Raw genomic sequence first — 20,147 nt, 5'->3', positions numbered from 1 at the left:
ACACAGTTAAAGGAGACATTGCCTCAACCTTCCTTTGACTCTATTACTGCAGAGGGAGAGCAGCTCTCAGGCAGAGAAAGGGGCCCTCAGCACCTATAAACTGCCCGAGACACGTCTGCATACATTTTCGACAAACATTTCTTCGAAGACGGGCAGTTGTTTTTTCTTCCATTTTCATCTTCCATTTGCTTGCTCAACCTCTGCAGCCCCTTTGTTTCCTGGTAATAGGTGAGATAGGCAAATACAGGCTCTGGGCACTGGAACGAAAGGGCCTTTCATGTTGTCGGCACCTCAGAATGAGCCAGCAGTGTAAGCCCTCTCTGCAGTTTACATACTGTAGTGGCCTGCTATAGAAACTACGTAATTTGGTTTGCTTTGTTATTTGATAAATGGCAAGGAAAGCTTTGTAGCGTGTTGACTGACCCTACTTGTAAGGTCATAGGCCAGCGCTGGAGTGAGAGGACACAGCCGTCTGCATGGTCCCAGCATGCCTCAAGATTGCCTGGGAGAAAGCAGGCTTTATTAGGGGTACAAAGAGCTTGTGATGAAGAGCATCAGCTCCTAATCAGGAAAAAATATTGGGGGGGGTTTCAAAGAAAAGATACTGAGAAGTCTTAACGTGTTACATAGCACATGACACACACAGCGAGGCATATAAACAACACCACTTCTAAAAACCTTCACTTCAGCCCATCATGGATTGCTCCCTTTTTTGGTCCAAACCTACACACTTTTACATCCTGGACAGGCCTGTTTAGAAGATGAGTTTTAAAACAGAGTAAAACTATATTTGAGAAAAAAATATTTGAGGAAAAGTTGTGTTCACTTCACTAGACTGTCAAATGAAGCAACACTCCTGGAGGCAGGAAAAAACAAAGCATGAAGTCAGCTTTTCCTATCAGCTTTTATCCCCAAGAGTCACTTGTGACATTAATTTTTTAAGATGAGACTATGCCCAATGTGGGCTCTGAACAGGAGTCACTATTGGACCCCAGCTGATCAAAACATATGGAATCAGAAGAGAAAAGGAATTTTAGTCAACAATTTCCATCCCTACTATGTTCTCCCTCCTACCCCCACTCTCCTCACACACCTGTGAGACCACAAAGTGGATATTCCTTTAACAGATCTGAATTGGCTGATACACATTAAATAAGTTTGTAAGAGAGCAGGAGGAGGGTGTGCAGCACCTGTGGGCTGCAGCACAGTGAGCAGACTGGGTACAAGCAGCATGAAACAGGGCTGCCCACCTAGGATTACAGAAAGACTTTAAATAGAGTACAATTAAAATTACAGTGCAAAATCGTGTATTTCTATGTATAGCAATTTTCCCCTGTGGAAATGTCTGTCTTGCTGTAGTTCAAAGCTCTGCACTTCATATGTAGAGTTACATCTGTCCTGCCTCTGAGAACACTGACACCATCGAGGACCTGACCCCAAAGACATTCCATGGGGATTGCACATGAATGGGAGAAGCCACTAAATTAGAAAAAATTGGCTCTTCACTGCAGAAAGTATGGGGCAGAAATTCAGTTATCATTTTATTAAATGACTTCTGACAGATAATTTCATTAATATCCTGAGATGAGTACTGATTATTGATTTGGATCATCATTCAAAGCACTGCAAATCCAAAGTCCCTGCACAAACAAGAATAGAAATTTTGCAGAGGGAGCAAAGCAGCTGGAGAGACCCTGGGCCACAACAGCACCAACCAGCTGGGGAGACACTGAGCACATGCAGCTCCAGCTCAAGGAGAGAGCTTGAGATGAACCTGCTGCCAAATGACAGATGTGCGCAGAGAAATAAAATCCAGCGTGTGGGCAGTCTGCACATTAAAGCTGGAATTTAGACCTGCCATTTTCATAGCAGATATGAGGCAGATGACACTTAAGACAAACTGAGATCCCTCTTCTGAATTGTTTGGCTTGCTTCATATTTATTTTGCTTTATTCTGTACCAGCTCAATTTTGTGAGTCAGGGAGAAGCACGAATTGGAAATTCCTTGCTAATCACTTGGTCAGAGCTGGGCTACAGAGAGAGTCTTACCATGAATCTCTGAAAACACAGAGCAAGGGCTGAATTAGCCCAGGAAACCTCACCTGGAAGCAAGCTGTTACGAAGGGGGCATCAAGGTTTGACAGGCAAGGGATGAGACTTAATTAAAGCTAGAGGCGGGAAGAGAGGAAGAAATTAAATGCTATTTGGGAACACATGAAAGAGAAATAACTCAAAATATGAAATATTTATAATTTGTAGCTGTGAGTGGTTATTTGGATATATTTTATTGCTCTTTTTCTGTCCCCAGTGCTTTTTCTAGGAAGGGAGGAAAAGTAGAATACTTCAAAGGATATGAACCAGGAACTGGAGAAAAACTTGGTTTGTGTGCGTGTGTGTTATTCATGTACTTCTGGCCTTCTTTCATTCTTGAACTCATTCCATCTGAGACTTGGATCTTACTCAGATTGAAAAGCCAAAACACACAGATTTAAAAGTGATGGGGCTATTCTCACTTCAAGTGCCAGCAAACTCATTATTAGGGCCCTGGATTTGGAGCGATGCAGTTTTCTCCTTTGTTGCTTTGAAAGCCCTCCTGTTCTGGGCTGCAGGAGGGGAGGTGTTACTGTCCCTCCTGCAGGAGGTGTGGATGTTATCCGCTCTTCAGGGGTCAGCCTGCTCACACCATAGCTGAGCTGTGGCATTCTCTGAAAAGATGCAGTATGTGCATCTAAGCCCTCCTTTAGTTACTAGGGAAAAGGGATTCAGCCCATCCCAAGCCTCTCCAAGGTGTCAGGTTTACTGGATTATTGAACTTCCTGGCTCCTTTGAGCTTGCTTTCAAAATAGGTACTAGCTAGTCTTTAAGTATATGGATATATGGATTCCCTATATTAAGCAATACTCATTGTAGTATATGGGTTCTGTTGTTGTCAACACTACTATTCCCCCTTTAATCATTGCCATAGATAGTTCTGAAAAAACAAAATCAGCCTGAATCTTGTTCCCTTTTCTCCAATGCTAACTCTTACACTTAAATTATTTTGGAATTTCCTCCATAATCAGGTAGGCTACAAATTTTTGTGTGTATTTTAAATGGGGTCCAACAAACTTCATCTATCATAAGACAGAGAAACTCATAGAAGTTGACAAAGAAGGACTCTTCATCCTAGAAGCACATTGTAAATGTTAAGTAATCATTGCAATATCCACTTCAGTAAATAGTATTATCTTCACACAGTGGGAAGGGCTCAATCCAGAAAGAGATGTGAGTAGTACTGAGCCAAACACTGCTGTCTTCAATTCCTGCTGGCTGCAGCCAGCCTGGAATTTCACTCCCTTGCAATGCTCTGCAGAGCCGAGTCCAACATAAATTCAGACCTGAACAAGTCATCAAACTGCTGTATAACTTCACACAGTGACACATTTGCTAAGGTGTTTAAAGTTTCTCTTCTATTAAATACCATAATTATTCATGCCAACCTGATTATTCACATAAATCAACCCTCTGTTTAAGCTCTCCTTCCCCTGAGAGCACTAAACACTCTTACGTGACCGTATCTTTAACTTAAATAAAGAATTGCAAATGCCTGTCTTCCAAAGGAAATGCTGTACAGATCCAGCACAGCCAGGGAACTACATTAACAGGATCCTGATAAAAGAGAGCAGCTTAAAGCAATACAGACAGGACAAAATGAGAAGGAAGTCAAGAGTCCCCTGTCCCTTCTCAAAAATCCTAAAACTTCTAAAGTGCATTTAAAAAAGAAAATTCCCTTTGTCACCCTCAAGGTGAATAAACACTCTCAGCATTTTGTTATGGGAATACCACACAAGTAAGGTCTCCAGTATGTGATTTGAGGAATAAGTAGTGCTGTAGGATGTTTCCAAACCACTCACACCTTCAGAAAAGAGAATGCTAAAGGACAATGAAGATGCGAACACAGCCTACAACATTTCTGTGATGGATGGTGCAACTACCACACTACACAGAGATAAATCCCTTTAAATCCATCAAAATATGTGCACAAGCAGCTCCATCAGGGGATAAAAGCAATAAAAGCAAAGCTGGGTGTGCAGAGCTAGAAGACACATCTGGCTGCATGCAGGTGGATGGGTTCAACACTGCTGAGCACAGGTTTACACCTAGGGCTGCACCCTCTGCACCCCAAACCAGACCAGCACAGAGGAAGGAAGAAAGGAAGAAAATTCCTGCTTATTCCCTCCAGGCTAATTACAGATGGTCTCAGAGAAGCCTGGGGGTTCCACTGCAACTGCTCATCTCCATCGAGCCCACTGGCTGCTCCCTCCTCTGCTCTGAGTCATTGATTTAGGAAAATAAAGTTCAATTAAAGCAATAATCCCAGCAAAGTACACCTGAGAAATGGGCATCCTTATGCCAGGAGATATGACAGACAGTGACCTTTAGTAAGGCTGGAGTATGTGTGGGTGAAGCTCCTGATCCTCCTAACCCCACTCAGCTCTCACAGGATGGCACAGCTGGCTCAGCCCAGCTGTATCCCCCAGTTTCACAACCTGGCTGCTTCCATCTTCCTATGCCAAGTGTGTCTGGTCAGCTATCCCCACTGGAATACTTCACTGACTGGAACAGGCTATGTACCTACTCAAGAATAATCCCTTGAATACAGACAAACAGTCTTTGCAGGAATAAAATGAAGTCATACAAACTGTAGCACAAGTTCTGGTTTTGTCATTCCCCACGTAAAACACAGCATTGAACAATTTTACAAACTTTCCAAGAGAACTGTCCATAAGCCAGTTCTTTTACCAGGTGTCAATACCAGAGCCAAATAAAATCTTTACACATTATATTGATCTGCATCTATCGCATCTTGATCAAAGTTTCCTGCCTTCTGTTAAGGTGCTAATGATTTCCTAAGCAAAATCAAACATAGCTACTCAACTGTCTCAACAAGTTAGATGAAGTCACTTTAATTGCTGACTTTGATGCATCTTTTCTTGCATGCTAATTTCAGCTAAGTAGGATGGTGCACACACATTAAATGATGAAGCAAGGCAAAAGCAGAGCCAGCTGCAGGTAACCTGGTAAAAGTCTCACTCATTCCTAAGTCTCAGTTTTGGGGATTTTCTTTCTGTCTCTGTTCAGATAGACCCACCGCTCCAGAACTCATTTATCAAAGCCCAAATAAGTAAGAATATCCCATTACAGTCACAATACTGCTAACAAATAAAATTATTCTATTTTTTCATACAATCACACTATTGTCTGTTGCTCCTGCCTAGTCCCCTTCTGCTCCGATCAAAAGGGGAAATCTGAGGAATAAAATCAAAACTTAAAATGGGTTTAAAGCACCTTTTAAAACAGCTGTAGCACATTCTTGCCCTGAGATTTCCCAATGTCTCAGTCCTCAGCAACATCTCAGCTGACATGGCCACCTTTGCTTCTTTAAAATTCTATATGGGGAAGCTCATGCTTTCTCTCTGTTCTTGCAATGGAATGAAAGGGGGAAAAATTAAAGGTAATGGGATCTTTACAGTAAAATACTTGTATTACTAATGTTAAACCTGTGTTAAGAGCTTAGAACTTTCCATAGATAAATTTGTACTTGGAGGAAATCTAGAAAGAAAGGGCTTGGCCCTGGAGGGAATTTCATAAAATACCAAATTAAGACATGTCAATTGGGTTCTTAAATTACGCAAAGACAAAGCAAATAATATACATCAGTGGATTGAAGTGCTCTTTTGTAATCAAATGATTTGTGTTTCAAACCTGAAATTTGACAAGTAATTAATTTCTTCAGCAGATTTATTTTCTATGATTTTTTTGCATTTTTAGAAAAAGATAGATTGCATCATAATGTAGTAGAATATAAATTATTATGGCACACATTTTTTAGTCTGTCTGAACTTTTTTTCCACATTGTACAACACATTTCTCCAATTTTACAATTTGCGTCTTGCAAATTTTATCTCTGACATGTTTGCTTAATATTTGGATGACTGCCACTGTGTGCACAAATTAGGCCACCTCTTTTCAAGTGCCAAGCCCCTTATCCATTACATTTCCCATTGCTTTCAACAAGCATTCAAGCTGGAACAGAAGGGTCCTTCCCTGCCCTGTGCAGGACAGGGCCGCTGGGTCACATGTGCATTTTGAGGGGTTGAGCATCCAGCCTGATGCTTGGTTCTCACAAGGACTGCTCATTGATACTGCTCATGGATTTGCATGCCAGAGTTTGCACACAGGAAGACTTCCCACACAAGTACAATTTAAAGAATGGTTTTCAACTCCAGTAGGAGAAGTTCAGTGCTCAGTACAAATCTGTCTCAGAAACACTTAGCACAGATTTTAAGCAGGGCGGTTCAGCAGCTGGTGGCTTCTGAACACACAGGGAAGCCTTTTCCAGCAGGCACGTACGAGCAGTTATCATCCGGCAGATACTCCCAATTCACTTTCCTCCTTCTCAATTCCATGCTTGAGTCACAGTGTTTTGTACCTGCGTTGCACAACCCAAAAGCACACACAGCACCTTTGTCACAGGGCAGGTGAGTAAGAGATTGGTCACCTGCAATCTCCCGCAGGTTGGCTCCGTTGCGCAAAGCGCGCGGCAGAGGATGCGTGTGGGATATTGCTCCAGCACACGCAGCCGCCTTTGGGAAGCTCCCATGCACTCTCTATTACAACATTTCCCATTTCTGCTGTGCTGTCATTCGATACTTCCAACAGATCCATGCTGGAGATTGCCCCTGTTCTGCAAGTCCCCATCTCCCAGGCTGTTTCTGCAGTCCAAGGGAGGCAGGGAGAGCTTCCCAGGGCAAGAAGAGCTTTGCCCAGATGTCCCTCAATAGCAGAGATGGAGAAGACCAGGACAGAGGACTCCACCAGCCACAGAAAACACACAGCACACCTCAGCAGCAAGGTGGACAACTATTCAAGCTGTGCCTGTGAAAAGCCTGCTGCAGAGCCCCCTTGCTGGTCTCAGGCTCCTCTTCTCCAGGCACAAGTAGCCAAAGCTGAGGACAGAGAGACCATTGCCAAGCCAGATGTGTGATCTGAGATCACTGAGAACTCCCCAAATTTCTGATACGTGCAGTGAATGTACAAGGGGCAGGATAGGGGAAAACAAAACCATTTTCTAAGGCCTAGGATTCTAAAATCCCATTTTCTTCAGCCATATTGTTATTATGACAAGTATGTAAAACTATTAGCATGAGTCCAACCTCGTCAAACTTACTATCAATGAAATACTTATTTTCAGGGGAAGGAGCACATAGCTGCCTCAAACAATGAGCATAAGAGCTCTTTCAAAGAGAACAGAACAAGATGTCTTTTTATATACTACAGGGCAATTTGCTTCCCTCACTGAAAGGTATAAAAGTTTCCTATAGAGGAATGACTATGTGGTGTTTTATTTAAAAATTATTTGCTATTCTGCTGTATAACATCAAAAACCTGAACCTTCATCATCAGAGTGAGACAAGCTACATCTTTTCCCTCCTTTTTTATATATACTGTAGCCAGTGTTGTTACCATGCAAAAGGTAAATGTTTGTACTTCCCTCTGTTCCATAACACTATTCATGGAGCTGTAACAACACAAGTGTCTACACTCTCCAGGTTTGACTGAATGCATCAATTGTTCCTCACCTTCCTGAGAGGTTTCACATTTGAGGTTGAGAAATATTTCTACTGTAAACATCAGACCAAAGAGCACAAATTCAGCTTTCATTTCTCTCCATAGTGATCTTTGCATACAACTTATGACACAAAGGTTAGTCAATATGTAATACAGCAGCAACAAAATCTCTCAATAGAAAGAAATTCCATTTTGTTAATACTTCAGTTACCTCTTCAAACAAAAGATTTTCTGCTGTGCCTGTGAATGGCCAGTTCAGTTGTAAAGCTCACAATGTAACTGAACTGTCCTGAAGAAACCTGGCCATGAATGTCTTCTTGATAAACTTTCTGAATAAGAGTGACCAAGAAGGACTCAAAGCTGTAAACCCTTACATGTATGTGGATGTAAGCATTATGGAGCAGAAAGAATAAGAGCTAGTGCAGCTCTGAGACAAAACCTAGTATGTCTTGTCTACTTAATGTGCTTGGGGTTTTTTCCCTGTGAAAAGGGGTTTGGTTATTCATTAGGACATACATTCAATTATGTGTTACTGAACAATCACATGTATAGGTCACTTGTACAAATTACTTATGTGCACAATGGTTTTTTTTGTATAGATACTGTGCATATCAAAGTCTCATTAACAGCCACATAGCAAGTTCTTACTATCTGCTCAAGGCACTTGTTTTCAAAGTCTGATTTCCACTCTGATAAAGATACCTACAATTCCCAGCTCTACCCACTCACCCATCTCAGTGTCATGCACGACCAAAAGCCACTGAAATTTCACCTGAAATCCTTAATGAACCTCTTCACCTGGCAGACACTAGGATGCTCTCTTAAAATAAGTGATTGTCGCCTTAAAATAATGTGGGAGACTCAACAACTCATTTTTCTACTTGCATGTTAAATCACTGCATTATCTAGTTATAACATTAAAAAAGTCTGATTTCCCTTCATCAGCCATAGGTCTAAATCACTTTAAGTTTTGCTATTAAAGAGTCTCCCTAGGTACACTGCTCTGTCACAGATCTGAACTCAAAATCATTTATTTAACATCTGTTTCACAGTAATTTCTTAAAGATTTACTTCCTTTAAACACAACTTGGACACTTGATCCTCCCTTGTTTCAATCTGCAATATCCTTAAAAATAACAGTAAAAGATGTTATGAATACAAAACCAAAGCTGACACCAATAAATTTCAGTGACTCATTTTTCTTGCATTATTCCTGCTTGGCTGCTCCTAGAAGGAGATGAACTGTAGAGACACTCAGAGGCAATTTAGTGGTATTACAGAAGGACCCATTCAGTCTGGATGGAAAAGATCCTCTCAAAATCACCGGATTTTTTTTTTTTTGGATGGAGCGTGTAGTAAGTACAATTTCTCAACTAAGAAACCCCAGATCACTGGTGGAGCTATGCTTAGAGTGGAGCATGCACCAGTGTCTGGCACACTGTGCCTTAAGAGTAGGTAATGCATTAATACAATTGCTGTACACAGTTACTTCAGACTTAAAAGTTGCTTTTCTTTCACATAGGAGGTTATATTTGCAAAATTTATTGAGGGCATGGATTACCTCCATAAAACTAAAAATATGTTAAAAAGTATGAATATTTTTCAGGTGTTAGAAGTCTTTATGGCAGGCTACAACAGCGTTGCTGCAGACTTGTCCTTTTTTATTCCCCTGGAAATTTCACCTGGGCTGAATGAAAACACTCTGGACATTGTTCTGGGATTTCTGGTGACCCAGACATAAGTAACTTCTCCCAGACTGATGGACAGGCAGAAATGCCAAACCATTGGCTCCTGAGCAAGTATGGACCAAGAGCCCAGCACGAGCTGAGGGCACCTGCTGGAGTTGGGCTGTGCCAGGGATTCGCTGCAAACGCACAGAGCGTCTGCACTGCACATGAGCACATCTCTCACTCCAGGAAATCCTGGACAGAAACAGGGCCACCTGAGCTTGCTGCTGCCCTCCCCTGTGCCAGCAGGCCCGCTCCAGGTCACAGCTGCCTCCTCATCCTCCCCTGGCTGTATCCCTGCTGAGCCTGGGGGAGATGGGCTGCTCTGCCATCCCCTTCCCCAAAGCTCAGCATCCAGAGCAGGCACCTGCTCTGAACAGCCAGGCCAGGCCACATTTGCAAAGAGATTAAGCTAATATTGCAAATGTTAACATTTTATCAAGGGTCTTGTAATGTTTGTTGTTCTTGTACTTGAACTTCTGGAGCCAGGGAATTGCATGAGAATTGTAACTTTGCATTTTCGAAAAACCATTCTCAGGTTAGAACTCTTCAGCTGAAAAAGTGTAAATTATCTGACTGGAGACTATTTCTTGCCCAAACACATAGGATAAAAGAGCTTGCAATGTGACCTTAGATGAACTACATTTTCCACTGACTGTCCTTAGCCAGTGGGTCTAACTTCTCACTCCCACAGCAATCTGTAGCCCAAGACCCCAACCTGCTGCCCTCTGCCTTTCTCTTGCTCCTCAGCTCCCAGGACCATTTCCCCGAGGTTCTGAAGGCTCTCTGAAGGCAGCAGGAATGCTCTGCATCCCCACAGCTTTGCTCAGCAGCCCTACAAGGCTCTGGGCTGGCTGGGTAGGGGAGAGCTGTGTGGGCTCCAGAACATCTCATCTGAACACACCAAGGTTGCTGCTTGCATTTCAGACCTGCACACCAGGCTTGCGTGCCCACTTTTCATCTGTTCCTCCACAAGTATGTCTAATAGAACTCTAATGTCTGTAATGCCTATAACTAATAAGAGATACTCAATCTCCCCTAAGTATCTTGCCTCACTTTTATTCTGAGACTATCATGACTTCACCACCACTACTAATACGAGCCCTTTACAATCACTAATGGATTAATCTTCACAGCACTGTTGTAGAGATAGAAGACAAAAGCACAGAGATAAAGCAAATTGCTATTTAGGTCAGAAACACAGTGAAAAATGGAAAAAAACAGCCCAGAATTTCCAGTTCCTTGATGTTCATGTGTCTGCATTGCAGCTCAGACATTTTGCTTTGACTTCTGGCTTGAATTCCTTCATAGATTTTAATGTACCAGAACTGAAACTTTTCAATAATATAAAAAAATATTTTCAATTGCACAGAATGCTAAACTTCCACAGAAAATCATAATACAATGCAAAAGAAACTAGTTTAGTCAACATTTTTCATAGAATAATTTTGGCAACAGAGCTACCAAAGCAAAATATGATTTTGCTGAAGACTTCATTGTAGGAAATAATGACCTCTTCAGTAAAACCAACTTTCCAACAAATCTATTTATAGGCAAGAAATTATTTGTTCTTTTACTGGCATAAAGATACTAAATAACTTGTGAGATTAGGATCAGATAGGAATCCAGGGCAGGGTTATTGAATCTACATTTAACCCCCAGCTTTCCCTAGGAGTGAGCTTTTGTGTGGTTGTTTTCATTTGTGAACAGGAAAAGGAGTCTGGATTTTCAGAATAATATCTTATTGCTAAATGGTCTAAACTGACTGGCATACATGTACTTGAATACCAATGAGAAATATGTCCAAACATGTATATTTGTGGAAATACAACTAAGTTAATGCTACTCTTCAGTCTTTTTTTGTTCCCCATTCAAGCATATGAAAAAAAAGAAATTTATTTATCTTAAAGCTATTGAACCCCCCCCACCAGATCTGCTCTAGATTTCCAATTCCTTCACTTTTCTGTTTCAGTTACCCTGCACAGATGCTTCATTCTTCAATGGGAAAGGCAGAAAATTAAAATCAATAACTTCATTATGTTTACAGTGGATTTTTTTTTCACCTGAGTTTTCCCAGTCTTAATGTCTTACTATAACTTAAAAATCACAGCTTGTTTTTACTGAAATATTCCATCCTTATTCCTTTCATGCAGAAGGTTAGGAATATGGCAGTGTATATCTTAATTTTTTATAATGCATATTCTGAAAGGACTAAAGCATAAATCTCTGTCTGCTTTCACAAAATGTCCCACAGAATATAGTGTAAACAAACATTTTTATAGCATCTTCTCCTGAATTGCAAAAATAATAATTTTTATTTTAAAATGGAACAATTACCATTGATCTTTTAAATTCATATCTTTTTTCTGACAACAAATATTCTTCCTGAAGAGTTCTTTTTGTTTTTTGCATATACAAAAAATAAATAATTGACATTTTGTACTATGTGAACTTCATGTATTATTAATTTGATGGAAATGAACACATGATGGAGCACCTTCTTTATCTTTGTGATTGTTTTCACAGATATGTCAGTAACACTGATATTGAATTGTATGATGTGTCCTAGGGACTGCAACATTTCAACAAAATATCTCCAGAAATATATATGCACCCACAATGTCATCTAACAAATTCACCTTTCATTAAAGTCATCTCCAGTAAATGTGAGCTTGAATTTGCAAGGCAAATCTAAAAAGCTATGAAAGGAAAGCTGAAGATAAAAAATTATTAATATAGAAATAGAGCCTTAGAGATTATTTCTCCTATAACTCTAATGAGACAATAAAAATAAAAATCCAGAGATTCAGCCTTGACGGTAACACGGAACTTTCTGCTCAGGAATATTTGGGTTCTTCATTAAATGATAAACCATGAGCTATTTCTATCTCATCTAAAATTCTGGCATCTCCTGACAATGTATTCTCCCAGTGATATGCACACATGTAATCACTCATTTACATTAATGGGATTATGGGTGTTTTGTATCTAGGAGAGAATACGTTTTAAATTTTTTTTTTTTCTCTAAGAGTGGTTGCTTACCATGCACTTGGCAACTGAGATGTATTATGGTTTCTCCCTAAACAGGAATTAAGTCTCTACTGTACAACATGTCATACTTGCCTGAAAGCAGAAATGCTGCCTACTAAGCAACAGACACCCTAATTAAAGTTGCCCAGCATAATATCAGCCCATTAGTTTAAACTAAAGAGAATAATGGAGGTGGTATTAGGATACCACAAAACATAACCTAGGGTCAAACAAAGATTACTTTGCTTTGGGTATTTTTTTTTAAATGTATACATTATCAACAAATTTTCAGAAGCCAAATATAGATAATAAAATGCTTGTCAGTTTTTAAGGCTCTGCCAAAGCAAAAACGATACAAAACAGCAATAAACTAATTGTCAATCAGATGCTCTTGCAGGAACGTTTTGCAATAATGAGATATAATAAATATTCATCAAGACATAGTCTATAAAGGCACATAGGAGCATATTTTATGCCTGTGTGTCGCAAATTATGCTGGACAGTTACAGCTGATTGTGGAATGGTAGCAGACTTATAAAGCTTTCCAGCATATTTACAGTCTCTTTATCCCTTATACATAGCCCAGAAAATCTGAATGCTTGTAAATGGTGGGGAAAGGAGGGAATAAATATTGTGCATTTTCAGCCCAGTCCTTTTCAAAAGGTATTCTTTAAGGAGGATGGGAAAAGGTCCAGAAAATAAGCAACCTTGGAATTCCCATTTTCAAACTTCATTTCATCTGTAATCACACCTTTAATGGTGCAATTTCAGACATTCCTGGATTAACTGTTTCAGATTAAAATACTTTACAAACAGAAAAATAATGTATTAAGTAATACAGCTGAACAATAATAATACTGCTGAATAATAATACAGCTGAACTATCACCTGCTAAAATAAATATTTTGGGGGTTGGGTTTTTTAATATGGTTTTGATCCCAACAATTAACCAAATAAACCAGTAAATTATCCAGGTTCATTAAAAACCCTTGTTTGGCACTTTAAGAAACAGCCATGTGTTTCAAAACACAGGAAAATCTTCCCAGAAGAGCTGATAAAGGAAGCAGCTGGCAGAGAATTTGGTTTTGTTTCATGACACTATAAGCAGCACTTAAATTGTTTTTGCTGCACGTCTATCATACAGTCCTTTGAGATATTTATCACTGGACTCAGGAAAATAAGCATTAGGAGGAGTCACAGACACTCAAATTAAGACAAAGAGCCCAATCCTGCCCACATAGCCTACAGCCCTTCCCGAAGCCCAGATTTTTCAACACCTCCCTGAGGTCATTCCCAGCAATATTTTCTTGGGTTCCACAAACTGAGCTCAAAATCAAAGTTTCAGCCCTTCCTTTTCTCTCCATGCTTGCCCAGGAGAATGGGCATTACACCCCATGTAGTGAAGCTGGGAGTGTGCAAGGGCTTTACAGCCTCAGGCTTCTCCCTCTTTCCTCTACAGCCCACAGGGGCTATGCAGAATATTCCTTCAGATGGGGGCTATGATAAAGGGGTAGAGGGAGGAAAAGATGATTTAGGGAGCCAGGCTCCTCCCTGTCTGCTCCAAGGGCAGCACAGAGCTGCCAGCTCATGGCACAGCCCAGCCTTGATCAGTTCCCTCACTCCTGTAAACAATCCAAGCACTTTGTTTTGTAATTTAGATTTGAAACCAGGCATTTATTAAAATATATTATTTTGTGCCAAGGATGCCATCTCAGGCACACCAAATGATCTCATATGGATATGAATACTTAGCTGTTCTCTAAGCAAACAATCACCAGAAATGCTTCTACATCCAGCACTTTCCCTGGATTTTATTTCTCACCATTTGGAGACTGTGATTGGGTATGTTCACGTTACAGGCTCACGGTCCAGATTTATTTGGAATTTCTTGAATGAGATTCACTCCCAGTGACCAAATGTAAAGGGACGACATCAGAAAGCATGGATATATTCCTGATGGATATATTCCTCACTGCCTGCATCTGGAAAGCAGAGCTCTGACACGGTACCAGCTTTGAAAGAGCACCTGGAATTTAGACATGGCATGTCTGTCTATTAGCCAGTTATCTGCAAGTATTTGATAGTTACAAAATTGTCACTAGTAGGTTGTTTGGCTAGAAAACAACAATAGCTGCAAGAAACATTTGAAATCTTTTGCCTGAGTGCCAGCTTTAGTGAAGGTCTGAGCTGCTCTCATTAAAAGTCAGCAGAGAGGATCCTACTGCTTTCAATGCTACAAGCTCAAATCCTGCAAGCATCATTGTGCCACTGAAAGTAGGTCTGTGTAAGAACAATTACATAGCACTGATCCCAGATACTTGAGCTCTCTTCAGCAGTGCAAGACTCCTGTTATCACATTTGGCAGTGGCACTCAAAATAAGGCTTTCACAGGTTTAAAATGGAGATGACAGAATATCTTGTAATGGGACCCTTTGGGTGAATGAATTCCTTTGCTCCTTGAGCAGTGTGATTAGATGGGCCTGACTGCAAAGCACAGAAAGAATTACCTATCTGTACCACAGATGGGAACAGGTTTTTGGAAAAGATGGGTTAGACCTCTTACTGTGGACTATGATCCTCCTAATCTTGCACGATTCCATAGCGAGCTGGGCAGGAGCTGCTAAAATAACTACACATCAGGCAACAACTGTAACACTCCAGGTGAAATTAGAAAACTCAGGTAAGACTAAAAGTCCCAAAGGTGGTCAGTATGAAGAGAACCTTCTTGGCCCTGTCTTTGTAATCACTTCTACCCAGGACTCTTCCATGTGTCCAGCAGGGTTCCAAGCCCTGGCCGTGCCCTGGTGCTCTGGTGAGCGCCCATGGGAACAGCTGTGCCATGACCAGGGTGACACTGGCACATCTGAGCCTCAGTCCCACAGGCTCTCCGTGGGCTGGGCCAGACCCACAGTCTGTTGGGTTTGATCATCTCTATATTTCACCAAGGCAGCCTTGGGCCACAGTCCAGTAATTGCCAGGGTTTTCCAAATGCCAGGTTGAAAACAAACTCCCATCAAAACTGAGTGGCTCTGTCAAGTTCAAAAGGTGAAATAAATGAATCTTTACACATTATAAGAACAAAAATCAACATTCTTCTGTGGCATAAAGTGCCTGAAAAACTAGCAAGTAAAAGCAGGTGTGATGTGCTCCCTGTCAGCTAACGACACTGATAAGCTTGCCATGCCTGGTTCTGCTTCATTTCAAACAGACTGCTGAAAAAAAGGGGGAAAAGCCAGAGCAGAAATAATTGCTGGAGCTTCGAGTTAGCTGAGAGAGCCTGCAGGCTAAGATCAACGCGACTGATTTCATCCTCTTCCTTTTATTTCTATAACCTTAAACGTTCTGCTATTATAAAAGTCATCATGTCAGCTTTCCCCCAAGCCTTAGCAGCGGCCTATTTTAAAATTGTATCAATTGGTAAAGCTCCTGGCTGGAGTATTTTCATCTTGATTTATGGTTTTTGAGCTTTAAAGATGAAGAAAACTCCACTGACCTGATCCGAGCATGCATGCGCATTGTCCCACACATATGTTTATAATCAGACCCTACAGAAACAACACATATTAGGGAAGCTTTAAAATTCCAGCAAAAGCAGCAAATTGCAAGTGAACACTGTATTTATCCTGTATTTCTCTCCAAGAAAAAAAAAAAAAAAAAACACACCTATTTTGATGCTAAATGTTTTCTTTCTCTGCTTAATATCAGGGATTTAGCACTTCCTGAGGCCATTGATAAGGTAAGGGTCTTAGAATTAAGAAACTCGTAAATCAGTGTAACAAATGTGGACATATAATACTGTGGCCTTGTTCTTGCTTCTAGATCAATGTAACTGATAAAAGAACTCTAGGCTGGTGAGGAAGGGGGCAAAGGGACTTCTGCCTTTTTTTTTTTTTTTTTAAGCAGGGACTGATCAAAAGCAAGCCCACAACTTAGACTGCTCCAGCAAAGCAGCAGCCATCCAGCACTAACGCATATTGCTTCCTTTTAAACACTTGCAGCACGGACCCCAGAGAATGCATTATTAAAATGTTCAAGAGGATCATATTAGGGCTTCAGAATAAATACTAACTTCCCACAATAATCTTCACACATTCGTCCATAGGGAACGATGGAATAATGACCCTTTGAATTTGTAATACAAAGGAGAGGCTTTTCTTCTCCCCCTCTCCTTGCCAGCAGTGTGGTGGCATTGCACACTAAAGAGCCTCCTGCTAGAGGAGAGGTTAACCCAGGAGAGAAGGCACTTAGAGAAAGGAACTTAATAGAAGAAAAAAATGGTGGCTAAAGCAGGGAGATGAAGGTAAGGTTTCCTCACTGAATGGGGAAATACGCATTACAAATAAAACACGCTCCTAGTGCCGCGGGATTCTGGTTGAGGGCTGAGCTGTGGGATGCCAGGAATTACCTGCTATGCTGCTCACATCAGCCCATCACACAGGGAAAACACATCCCTACACAAAAAGGTTTGAGCATAAGAAGCACTTCTGAAGTTCTCTACTCAGATAATTCAAATGTTTGGTATGAGAAATAACCCAAATAATATCTCAAATATCCCAGGTAAGTTAACTACCAAACCCACTATTTCTTATGATGTGGGTAGAAGAGAAGCTCAACCCAAATGTGAGAAAATTCTCTTGGGACTAAGTTTGATGGTCCTCTAAAAATGATCTACACCTTCTCTTCAGACAGACAGTAGGTCAGGAAATGCTGTTTTTCTTTGGAGGCAAGCTGGTCACCGTGTTTCTGAAACAATTCCTTTTTCCTTGTCTTTTTTCTCTGCTTTTGAGAAATGGCTCGACAGAGCTCACCTTACCCAGGGAGATGCTTGATAGATTGCACATGAAAAAATCTGATCTATCCCTTTTCCCAGGACAGAATTGTTCCCCACAAAATACTTCGTATCCATTATCAAAGGAATTAAAACATGCAAATAGGAGAAAGGCCTGCTAAGTTACCCTGTTGCTTTGAAAGAACCTAAAGGCACAATTTATGGCAAGTGGGAGTCTTTTAAAAAACAGCAACTGCTTTAGCTGAGCTGGGGGAAAGAGAGGTTGTGCATGCAGTCAAAGCCATAAATGCTAGCCTTGGTCTGAAAAAAAGTAATTGTGCTGCGAATGCTGACAGGTCTGACAGAAAGTGTCTTCATTGAGAAATTGCATTTTGAAGTTCTTCCCGTTCCTTCAGAAATAAATGGACTAAAGCAACAGGGCTAGCTCTGACAGGAAGCGGGGATTCGGGACTTCAAATACAAACATTATGAAAAACAAGCAACATCTGCAAACAGTAAGTACTTATTTATATTTTATGGAGTGTGTGCTTGGGATTTTGACAGGTTTTTAAACAGAGCCTATATTAGGCCCATACAAAGGCGAGAATGTCCCTTTTTAAAAATACATTATGCTGCTGAAAAGCAGTCTAAATCTGCAGTCCAAGCCTCAGGTGAGCTCTGACCCCTCCTAACCTGGTCTAACAAAACACACATGTGGTGTTTGCAATAGAACAGTTTACTGCTACTTTCTCAAGGTCAGGACAAGACAGACACTTGAGGGTTAGTATTCAGCAAGCTTTTCCCTCAGCTGCCAGAGTGGCTTTGAACTTTTCCCTTTTGAACAAATAGGAAGTGAAACTGTGAGGAAACAAGTGCTTGGAATCAGAGAGGCACACACACCAAAAGGAGAAGGGAACCTCCCAAAAACTATACAGATCTTTTTCAAGCAAACAAAAAATAATCTGAGCCAAAAAACAAACCCAGCCTGACATCCAATTTAAGGGCTTAAAATTATTCTGCGTGTAGTTTTGAAATTTTAAAGCACACTCCTTTTCAGATGCTACCCCTGATTTTTTTCATATAACAAATAATAACCAGTTGGCAGGTATGGTGCACTGTGCACTATAAAATATTTAGCAAGGCAATAACGACTCCCTGGGCAGCATAAGAAAACCGCGATTATATTCAGAGAGAAAGCCATGAACAAACAGAGGGGGAAAGAAATACAAAGACAGATAAAGGAAGGCCTTTCATCAGGTCTTCCTGTCCAATAACACACTCAGGCTTGATCCATATGTTTTGAGAAAAATCAAAGTGTCACGACTACCAAAAATGTCAATAGCTCCAGTAAGGAATATTGTCTAACATTTTCTATTACACTGTTGAAGAATTTGCCTCCCAGCGCAATTTGGAAGAAAAGTCTTTTATTTCTAAAACACTAAAAAAAATGAACAAGGCACGCTTCTGTGCAATGTGTAATACAATAATGCTGTGGGCTTCCAAACTATCCTGGAAACTGATACTTTGATGAAAGTGAGTCCTTCTCCACAACTCTCATATTTTCTGTCCTCTGCACACAGACAGGGCTGCGAGGCACATCCTGGGCACTGGGATCTAATAGCGAAATACATGGCTCACTGGGAAACTGGAGAAGGCAAACTTTCATCAGCCCTAATATTTTTATAATCCTGCATAATGACCCACAGGATTGGCTAACCCCCCAAAATGGAGGGGGCTGAGGGCTGTCCAGGAAGGGAGCATTAATTGCACTTTGCCCCAAGCTGTGCCTCTGTGTGCTGTTTGCATCCCCGTGCATAGCTTGCCTTTAAGGACATCCCATTTCTCCCTGTCATCTGTAAACAAACAATTTTATTGCTGTCTTGGCAAAATGTAAACAAAACTTAGCACCTTGCCCTGGGGAGAGCTGCAGCTAACATATGGTTTGTCTGTACCTTGGTGCACAATTTCTTTTGTATTTGTCTTTTCCAGTACCCTTCAAGTTCCAGAGGGAAAAAAACACATCAGTGCTGCTGTGTCTTTATCCTGTGGAATCTAAACTAGAATTGAGCGTGTTGCAGGCAATCAATATTACTGTGAAAATTAGCCTTTATGACTGAGCCACTGTTTGCTCACAGGAAAAAAAAAACAACAAAAAGACAACCTGGCACGAGTACAGTGCAGCTACCAAAGCATTGCTGTGAGCTCACCACACTTAGCTTGTGTCCTGGGGCTCTCTTCCAGAGGGTTTAGCACCCATCTGAGGGAGAAGTGGCACCAGATTCAGAGAGCTGTGAAGGATTTAGAATGAACCCTGTGAGATTTTGCCCTGGAGCCTGCACCATCCCCTGGCAGGAGGAGGGAGCTCCCTGCCAAGCCAGCAGTGCTGCTGTGGCACTGGGGGGGGGGGGGGGTCTCAGCAGGGGCTGCTGGTGTGAGGAATGAAACCCCATTTATTACACTGGTGCTTGGCACAGCCCAGAGCAGCAGGGACAGCACATCCCTGCTCCTGCCCTGGCCCTGGAACAGCGGGTCCCTCTGCTGCCCCACTGACTGCCCAGGCCCTGGCAGGACAGAGGGCGGGCCCAGCAGACAACTGGGCATGGAGGGCTTGCCCTGCAAGGGTGGCCTGGGGAGCTGCACCCACCTGGCCCAAGGAAGAGAAGACCTTGGGGGACCAGAGAGCAGCACCCAGAACCCATGAGGGGTGAGCAGAGAGATGGAGCCAGAGCCAGGCCACGGCGGTACCTGGTGGGAAAATGTAGGCAAGAGGTGACATAAGGACTGGAAATGAGGGGAAACGAGCAAGGGCACAGGTTGCCCAGGGAGGTTACACAATCTCCATCCTTAAAGGTTTTCAAGACTTGACAAGAAAAAGCCCTGAATAACCACTTCAAAGCCCACATCTGACTGCTTTCAGCAGGAGGTTGGACAAGAGAGCTCCCGAGACTCTTTCCTACCCAAATTAGAGACCCCTCATGAGTTACTCACAGGAAACCCTTTTACTTCAGTGA

The sequence above is a fragment of the Melospiza melodia genome, chromosome 13, assembly GCF_035770615.1.
Source record: "Melospiza melodia melodia isolate bMelMel2 chromosome 13, bMelMel2.pri, whole genome shotgun sequence".
Taxonomy (NCBI): Eukaryota; Metazoa; Chordata; class Aves; order Passeriformes; family Passerellidae; genus Melospiza; species Melospiza melodia.
Note: the sequence above shows the minus strand (reverse complement) of the source record.